The sequence below is a fragment of the Hibiscus syriacus genome, unplaced genomic scaffold (genome assembly GCF_006381635.1).
Source record: "Hibiscus syriacus cultivar Baekdansim isolate YM2019G1 unplaced genomic scaffold, ASM638163v2 tig00111644_pilon, whole genome shotgun sequence".
In the NCBI taxonomy this organism is placed as follows: Eukaryota; Viridiplantae; Streptophyta; class Magnoliopsida; order Malvales; family Malvaceae; genus Hibiscus; species Hibiscus syriacus.
The window spans coordinates 1,457,101-1,466,101 of NW_024063144.1; the positions used below are offsets into that span (position 1 = coordinate 1,457,101).

Consider the following 9,001-nt stretch of genomic DNA (forward strand, 5'->3'; position numbering starts at 1 on the left):
ACAAGATTCCAGTTAACATAAGGCAGAAACAGTCTCCTAGCCTCATCTCTCAGCTTCAGAAGTTTGACTAATATCCAGCTAAAGTGGGGTTTGCAAACAACCTCCCAGTAGCTCACAGATTTAAAGCAATACTCCTTTATCCATGCAATCCAGAGCAAGCCCTCACCAGCCAAAATGTTTCTGACAAGTAGCAGGCAGCATGCTCTGCTCCAGACCACAAGATTCCTGAGACCCAAGCCACCCTTAGACTTTACAGAGCAAACCTGGTTCCAGCCAACACGAGCACCCCTAGCAGGGATGTCACTGCCCTTCAAGAAGAAACGCATACAGAGCCTCTCAACATCCCTTATAATCCCTTTAGGAAGGACAAGCTGCCTGCTCCAGAAATTGAAGATACCAAATAAAACAGTTTTACCAACTGCAGTCTCCCCAAAGCTAAGGTTCTGTTGGACCATTGGCTAAGCTTGTTTTTAATCCTAGCCAATAAGGCTGCACAGTCTTTACCTGTGAGCTTCATAGTCACCAGTGGTACTCCAAGGTACCTAACAGGAAGATGCCCTAATATGAAGCCAGTAGCAGTGCAAATCTGATCCAGAGCATAAGTACTCAAACCACAAGCAAACAATTCTATTTTCTGGGCATTTAGCCTAAGGCCAGACAACTCATAAAATTTCTCCAAAGTACTCATCACTCCCAAAACAGAATTAAGAGACCCATGGCAGAAGACAAGTAAATCATCCGCAAAGCAAAGATGAGTGAGAGGAACTCTCTTACACTTGGGGGAATTTAAGATTCCCTGTTTAGCCGCAACATCCAAAAGAAAGACAAAACATTCATGGCCAGGAAAAAGGTAAGGAGACAGGGGATCTCCTTGCCTAACTCCCCTAGCACCCTTAAAGAATCCACAAGGCTCCCATTAAGAGACAGAGAACATAGGAGTAGTGATGCAAGCCTTGACCCAATTACAAAAGATGGAAGGAATACCCAATGCCTCAAGAACAGACAACAAGAAACCCCAATTAACTGAGTCAAAGCTTTTGAATATCTATCTTAATGGCACACCTAGGGGAAAGACTACTCCTAGAATAGCCCTTAACAATTTCCTGAGCTAACAAGGTATTATCAATAATATTCCTCCCCCTCATAAAGGCAGACTGACTTGGAGAGATCATGGTAGGGAAGAATCGCATAAGTCTATTCACAAGGATTCTAGTGATGGTCTTATAAACCACAGAGCAACATGATATGGGTCTAAAATCTCTAGCCAAGCAAGCATTGAGGGATTTAGGGGCCAAAACTAAGGCAGTAGAGTTGAAAGCAGGTAACATGCAAGAGGAGTGAAAGAAGTACCTCACAGCAGAAATAAAATCTGCTCCAACAATGTCCCAAGCAACTTTGAAAAAACCAGCTGTATATCCATCTGGTCCAGGACTTTGTCTTTACCTTGCTTAAACAAGGCCTTTTTAATCTCTAAATCATCAACCTCTTTAATGAGAGTCAGCAGCAACATCAGGCAAGGTGTAATTAACAGTTTTGAGATTAGCAGAAGAATAGCCCCTAACCTAGGATCAGTGGAACCAATGAGACCAGTAAAAAGTTGACTAATTCAGCAACCATCTCATCAAAGAGTCAAAACACTGGCCCTCCTCACTCATAATAACTCTGGTATTCTTCTTTTTGTTAGACTCAACCTTCTGATGGAAGAATCTGGTATTTAAATCACCCTCCTTTAACCAATGCATTTTAGCTCTTTGCCTATAAAACTCAGACTCAGCAACTTCTAGGTCAACTAACTCAGCTTGAATAATTTTTTCATCATCCAGCCTTCTCTGATCCCATGAGACAGGTTAAAAACTTGAAGCTGTTCTAGCTCAGATCTCTTGGAACTAACTCTGCCAGAAATATCCGAAAAGAATTCCTTATTGAATATCTTGAGGCAAAGCTTGAGTCTTTCAGCTTTTGAATAAGCATTGCATAGGGTTCCCTTCACAATGAACCTGCCAGATTCCAGAACAGTACTCAGAAAACCATCCCAGTTTAAAAAATTTGAAGGCTTAGGCCTCTTGGAAAACACCCTTTTTTAGACCCAGTAACCCAGACAGTGGTTTGACACTCCTTGAGCCTTGAATTCAACAAAGGACTCAGGGAAATCCAACATCACTGAGAGTTGACCAATATCCTGTCAAGTTTCCTGGCCAAAAAGAGCTCATGTCTGTTGACCATGTAACAAAGGGCCTAGGAAATGATGATCCATCAACTCAAGATCATCCAGACACTCCTGGAACTCCCTCATATCAGGAGTAAAATGCACACCCATGACCTCAAAGTCAAAACTTTCCTCAGGACTAGCAATGATGTTAAAGTCCCCTCCAACCACCTATGAGAAAGAACTTAAATCATTAGCAACAGTCTTCAAATGAATCCAAAGATCTCTCCTAAGGACCCCATGATTGCTACCATAAATGGCAGTTATGCCAGTCCTGTGCCCATCAACAGTACCAAATAAGGTGATGGCCTGATCACATTTCCTCAGCACAGAAAGCAAAAGATTCTTCCTCCATAAAATCCAAAGTCTACCTCCTTCAACAGAATCATAATTCTCAACAATATTCCAGTCACTAGATAAAGAAGAAATAAACTTAATAGAACCATCTCTTCTAATCCGAGATTCCATCAAACATATAACATCAACCTCAAAAAAAACCAGTCTCCTTAAAATTTTCCTTTGCTTAAGGGGGTTGTTAATCCCCCTAACATTCCAAAATGCAACAATCATCAAGAGGAAACAAGAGGCGCTCCACTACCATAGACTAAACTAACCACATTACTTTTGGCTTTATCATGATGGTCCTTTTTCTTAGCCTTTATCTCATTAAGCAAAACTGCCACCCCCATAGAAGCTACACGAGTCTTCCTAGTACCTTCTGCCATTATCAACTTTATCAGAGGTACCAACCGCATCCTTTTCTTACCCCTAGCCTTCTTTTTAAAAGAGTCTTGAAGAGGAGGGAAGTCATTAGCCTGCGAGACAGCTAACTCAACACCCTCAGCAACAATACAAACACTACACTGACCACTGTTATTCTGTTGCTGACCCCCAGTGGTAACAACCAAATCAGTAGACTGATCCAAGACAGATAAACAGAATGCTTGTGACAGGAATACAGGTAACCCCATGAAAGGCTTCACCACTAGAGCTACAAGAAGTATCCTTGCAAATAGGAACAGGCTCAGACAGAACCTTAGAAAGATTAGAAACAGAAACAAGATTACCAGAATTGACCACATTATCAGAAGAGGTATAGGATACAACCTTCTTCCTCTAAACTTTAGCTTCCTTAGGCTTTAATGGAATACCAGACTCCAACAAGAGCTAACATGGTGACCAAAACCTTGCACTTATCACAGCTTTTAGGAACCCAAGGCACATACACTCTGATTCTCACAGAAGATCCATTTAAAAACACATGAATCAACTCAGGGATAACACCCCCAGCTTCAAGCTCAACACACACTTTGGCAATTCAAGCCTCGACCTAGCAGCATTATAGAATCCATATAAAGAGGGTTACCAATTACGCTAGCTATGTAGCTAAGACCCTTTTGAGTGTAAAGCTCCAAAGGGACATTATGAAGTTGAACCCAAACCTACATACAAGACAGATCAAAACTAAGATTCTGAAGCTCTGGCTCCCATTTCCTTAAAACTAGGGGCTTATTTTGAATATGCCAGGGACCGTATCAATCACCCAGTCCCTTAGATCATAATTCAGAACGAGAAAACATAAGATTAGGGCCAGCCAACTAACCGTAACCTGTGATGAATTCCCCCAAATCGCCGCAATTGTTCGTTGCAATGAGGAAAAATTTGGGGCCAAATCTAAAAATTGCCCCACTAACGCATGATTCCAGTCAGCAATACCCTCCTCAATCACCTCAGAAGGGGGTTTAACAGTAGCAACACCGTCCTGCAGAACAGGAGGAAAATATTCAAGCGACTGTTCCTTAGAACCCACAAAAAGCTTCCTCCAGTCTAAACCCAGCGACTCCGAACCCATGAAAAGGAAAAAAGAACAAGACGAGAAAATGAGAAACAACCAAAACGAAGGAATAATCAACAGCGAAGAAGAAACTCAGGAAACCCATTAAGCCAGCAAACGAGCGTCCAGAGAGTTTTCATTTTTCTTCACTACTAACTATCCTAATATAATTCAACAACTATCATTTTTATTATATTTTAATCTATTGATTTTTTTCAAAAATTATACCTGATGTTATATTTTAATTTCATTAACACCACCTACAGTAAAAAGCTAATAGAACCACGGGTGTGATAATATCATAATATTATCTTATAATAACACGTCAACATCACCGTTATTTTTTAATGATGAAAAACCAAAATCAAACTTTAAGTAGGATTTTACAAAAAAAAAAATTGACTCTAAAAAGGAACAAAAATAATAATTATAATACTAAACATGAAATTTACCCTAAAAATAATACTCAAATAATGCCATGTTCCGTTAGGTTATTTTTTACTGTATCAAATAATAATCCCTTACTTTATACAAGGCACGTGCACACGACCACTTATAGTTTATATATATATATATATCGTGCGTCACACAAGATGAGAAACTGCTACAATTTTCTAATTGATATAACCTAACGAGCTATAGCTAAACTCGAAAGCAACTCATGATTTATTCATTTCTAGATGAAATGAGGTATGGAATTCCATGCTTTGTATGCCTATGTCGAATACACATAATAATTTACATACACGAGATTGGAACTGTGACTTCCACCCACTGCCCTGACTCACTCTACAAGCCATTAGTAAGTTTAAGACCATTGTAAATGAATCACAAACGATATCAAAGAATCAGCAGACCTGCCTGCCCTGCATGAGCACCCAGAATACTGGAAACCATACATCACTTGGTAAATTTGAAGCTGGAGCTTAAACGAATTCGAATATGGCACCCGTATGATTGAATCCACACGATACCTCCAACGCTTTAACATTTTCACCAACCCGGACCATCGTAGGTTTTATGTAATCTACATCACTTCCATGACCCTGTACAAAGAGCAAACAGCAAATGATAGCATCCATGTACATACAATCTTGACAATCTAGCCATAAAAAAATGACAAAGATGAAGATTAGTATTCTATATCTTTCTTTCTAGTTGCTAAATTTAATTCATTTCCTGAGAAAATGCTACCAGCAAAAAACAAAAACAATAGTGTAGACTGGCTAGCAAAATGGAGCCTGGTGCACGAGTAGGCGTTATAAATCTCGTGTATCCTCTTAATATGCTGAATTCTGTCTTTTCCTCTGTGTAGGGATTGACTACTCTCGGGTTATTTCCTTGTAACTTTCACGCATTTTCCCCCTTAGCGACAACGAAAAGAAATATCTCCAAATTTGGAATGCATGGGAACATAATAATGAACAACAAAGGAACTATGCTCCAATAAGTTCTTTATTTTCCTTTCTCCACACTTCTACCAGTTGCTTTCTTTTTTAAGCTTACATTAAGTTATAGTGATATTCTAGTTATTGGTTTGGTCTAATTTGTGGCTTCGATTTCTTAGCAGCATCATATTTAAAGCAAAATCCATACCCATGCCAGGTCTAGTTGTTCAAACATGGGTATGCAAGAAAAAAAGTGTAAAGAAAATCAAGAGCATCCCCTTGTTTTTTATTCTTTTGGTATATTGTGTTACGAAACTGATGCCATGAAAGGGGGAAAAACACTAAAATCAATGAGGTTTTCATTACCCTAACGCTTCATGAGGAACCACAATAAAAGAATTGCAATGTCAAATGGTTCAACTATCATTTCTTAGAAAATGCAAAATGAGAACCAATAAAATGCCAATAATACAAGAAAAATAAAAGCAAACCGGTTGTCCACCAGAAGAATGCCCATCTTCAGAAAATGTTCCATGAGAACCTCCCCAACCCCATGTTAAAACCTTGCCATCTGGACATGAATGGCATCAAATACACATTTCTCACACAAACCATTTCACAGAATATTTAAGAACTTGATCATTCAAACTGTATGCAATAATCAATACATTTAGCTCATGTATCAATTATTAGTTGCTTCGGGTCTTAATTTTATGATTCTTTGAGCTAAAAGTATAGTTTTTATTTGTTTTTTTCCCTAAATTTTAGTATCAACAAAATATTGTAAATTCCTAGCAGGTGACAGGACACTTCAGATTGGGTCGTATAGTATTACATTTATATCAAGTCTTCATATCATGGTTTAGAAGCTTTCTTTTCCTTCAACTTAGTTTTCCATTCAAGACCTAAGACTTTGTAGAAGTCTTTCTGTGATCTGAAATTAATGTTGAGCAACTTCTCACAATATTACATCTTCAAATGTCTATTTGATATCAAATATATGAGAAAAAATAAAAATTGAGAAATAGGAGTTACAGTTTCTAATTAATAATTCTTTCACGTGACAGGAAGGCAGTATCTTTTATGCGGTATTGGATCCCATGATAAGTTCTAACCTGATATCGCTGCTGTATGCTTCCAACCACAAGAAACCTGTAGATGCACACTTTCAAAAAAAAGGTAAAAAGCTGGAGTATATTCAAGAATTTAACATAGGATCCAAGCAGCTCAGGCATCTTGGAGACTAATTGATTCAGAGAGTATGGAAGTGTGCGAAGCTTAAAAATACGATGAGAGAGAGTGTAAGAGAGAGAGTGAGTGAGAAAGGCCAAAATTCCTCCGATAAGGAATGGACGGCGTTCGTAGATAATCTGAGTAAGAGAGTCTATAGGAGAGTAGTAAGGGAACTCTTCCAACAGCAGGGTAGTGTTCTGAGGGTCTATATTCCGAGTGTTTTAAATAAACCAAATTATAGGAATCATACTTTTGCGTTCGTTCAGTTCGCAAAGGAGGAAGACTTGAAGAAGGCGATTGTGAATGTTAATGGAACATTGTTTGATGGGAAGAGATTATCTGTAGGGGCTGAAAAGTACCAGAGTTATCAGAATAGGAATGGTGATATTAGCAAATCAAAAGTGGAAGAAGAGAATTCCAACAAGGGTGAGGTAAGGAAAAGAAGAGAAGGAGCAGAATTTTTCTGTCGCCTGAGGGATGAAAGAACATATAAGGATGCACTGGTCTGCAATGGAAGGCAGGAGGTTGAACCGGGGATAAGTCAAAATAGAGAGGGGCGTATGAGAATGGACTCTGTGAAGAAGAACATGTGGGAGATGCACATACCCTCATATGAATCGGATTGAGTTAAAAGATCCTTAACGGGGATTATTAAACCACTTTTCGATTTGGAACTAGTTCAAAAGGGTCTGGTGAGTGATGGGATTACGGTAAAGATAACCAGCTGGGGATATGCTTGGAACTCATGCATTATAACCTTTAGTTCGGGTTGAAGAATTAGAGGAGCTGTTGTTGAATAAAAAAGAGGAAATAACCTTTTGGTTTGAATGGTTGGAACCTATTATGAATGAGGATGGTATTCCTTTGGCTTTTTGTTCGGTTGAATTGGTAGGAGTTCCATTGCTATACTGGAATGTTTCATTTATGGAAAAACTTGCTGCAAGGTGGGGGAAATTAATTTGTATTCATGAATCGACGGTCAAGAGAGATGATATATCCGTAGTAAGGTTGCTACTGAGGGTGGCGAGCCCCTTTGATATTCCGGAAAAATTAACGTTTGGGTCATATGGGAGATTTTTTACGGTTAAGACAAAGTTTGGGGTCAGTGTTCAAAAAACAGGAAGTTTTTACAGCAATGTCTTCAGAGATGGCTGCCGACGGTGTGAATAGCGATCATGATGCATCAAAGGAGGAGGAAGAAGAAGAAGGTCCTGCTGCAAAGGTAGTTGGCGGACCTACTATGTCAGCCGATGACTTTACGAGTAGGGTGGACAAGTGGTTGGAAGTTAGGTGGATTTGATGGGCTGTCTACAGACTGTGTGGGACAACAACTTTTTAGGCAGGGTAGAGAAAGTCAAAATAATACTGCCGACTTTGTGGGACAAGAATTAATGCAGCATGGTAGAGAAAGTCAAAATATTACAGCAGGAATTTCAATTACACGAGATCATGAGCTAAATTACAGAGGGGATTTTGAAGGTCTCGGGTTGAGGGAAATTGATAATTTGGAGGGGAGTGAACAAGCCCAATCCGAAGAATTATGAGTCATCCTCCAATTTAAAAATCATTCCTTCTGGGCCACAGAGGGGATTTTGAAGGTCTCGGGTTGAGGGAAATTGATAATTTTGAGGGGAGTGAACAAGCCCAATCCAAAGAATTATATGAGTCATCCTCCAATTTAAAAATCATTCCTTCTGGGCTAGTAGTTAAACTTACAAACACGGTTAATGGGAATAATATCCTGGTACGGGAGGAGCCACAATATGTTCGAGAGGAGAGTGTTTTGGAAGGAAAAAATAAAACAAATAAAAAAAAATGCTCAACCTGATATAGGAGATAAGGGTGATTCAAAGGGAAATTGTATAAACAGAAGGTCTTCTTCATCCCCTCCAACAAATCGAAGAAGATTGAATTATGATACCGTTTTCTGTGACAGAATTTACAACAGGTCGGGAAAAAAAAAAATAAGGTTGATTCCAACAAGGTTGTATCATCGGTTGATTGTTCGGTAGAGAAAGAGGATGTTGAATCTACTTGGCAGATTAACAAAATGTTGGGGGTAACATTCAAAGGAGGGGAGGAAGCCTTTGCCAAGAAGTTTTCGGATTTGAATCCGAGCATGGGAGCAGAGGGCGGGAATTAATCCTGCAACTCTGGATAAGGATTATAATGTACTAAAAATGGTTGGGGTCTCTTGTGTAACTTGGAATATCAGGGGATTAGGTAGGAAGGAAAAGGCAAGGGCTGTTAGGAAGGTTGTAAGTAATAGGAAACCTTCTTTTCTCTTTTTACAAGAAACTAAATTGGAGCTGGTTAAACCATCATTGAAGAGGATATTAG

At 39.1% G+C, this 9,001-nt stretch overlaps 1 long non-coding RNA gene across 1 annotated transcript; it reads right to left on the reverse strand.

The window, feature by feature from the left end:
• Nucleotides 1-4,917: 4,917 nt before the first annotated feature.
• On the reverse strand, nucleotides 4,918-6,687 carry LOC120166769. The gene is made up of 3 exons (XR_005519959.1): nucleotides 6,544-6,687; nucleotides 5,920-5,999; nucleotides 4,918-5,086 (listed from the first exon to the last, which is right to left on the reverse strand). It is a non-coding gene; the product is annotated as an uncharacterized LOC120166769 (long non-coding RNA).
• Nucleotides 6,688-9,001: the final 2,314 nt, after the last annotated feature.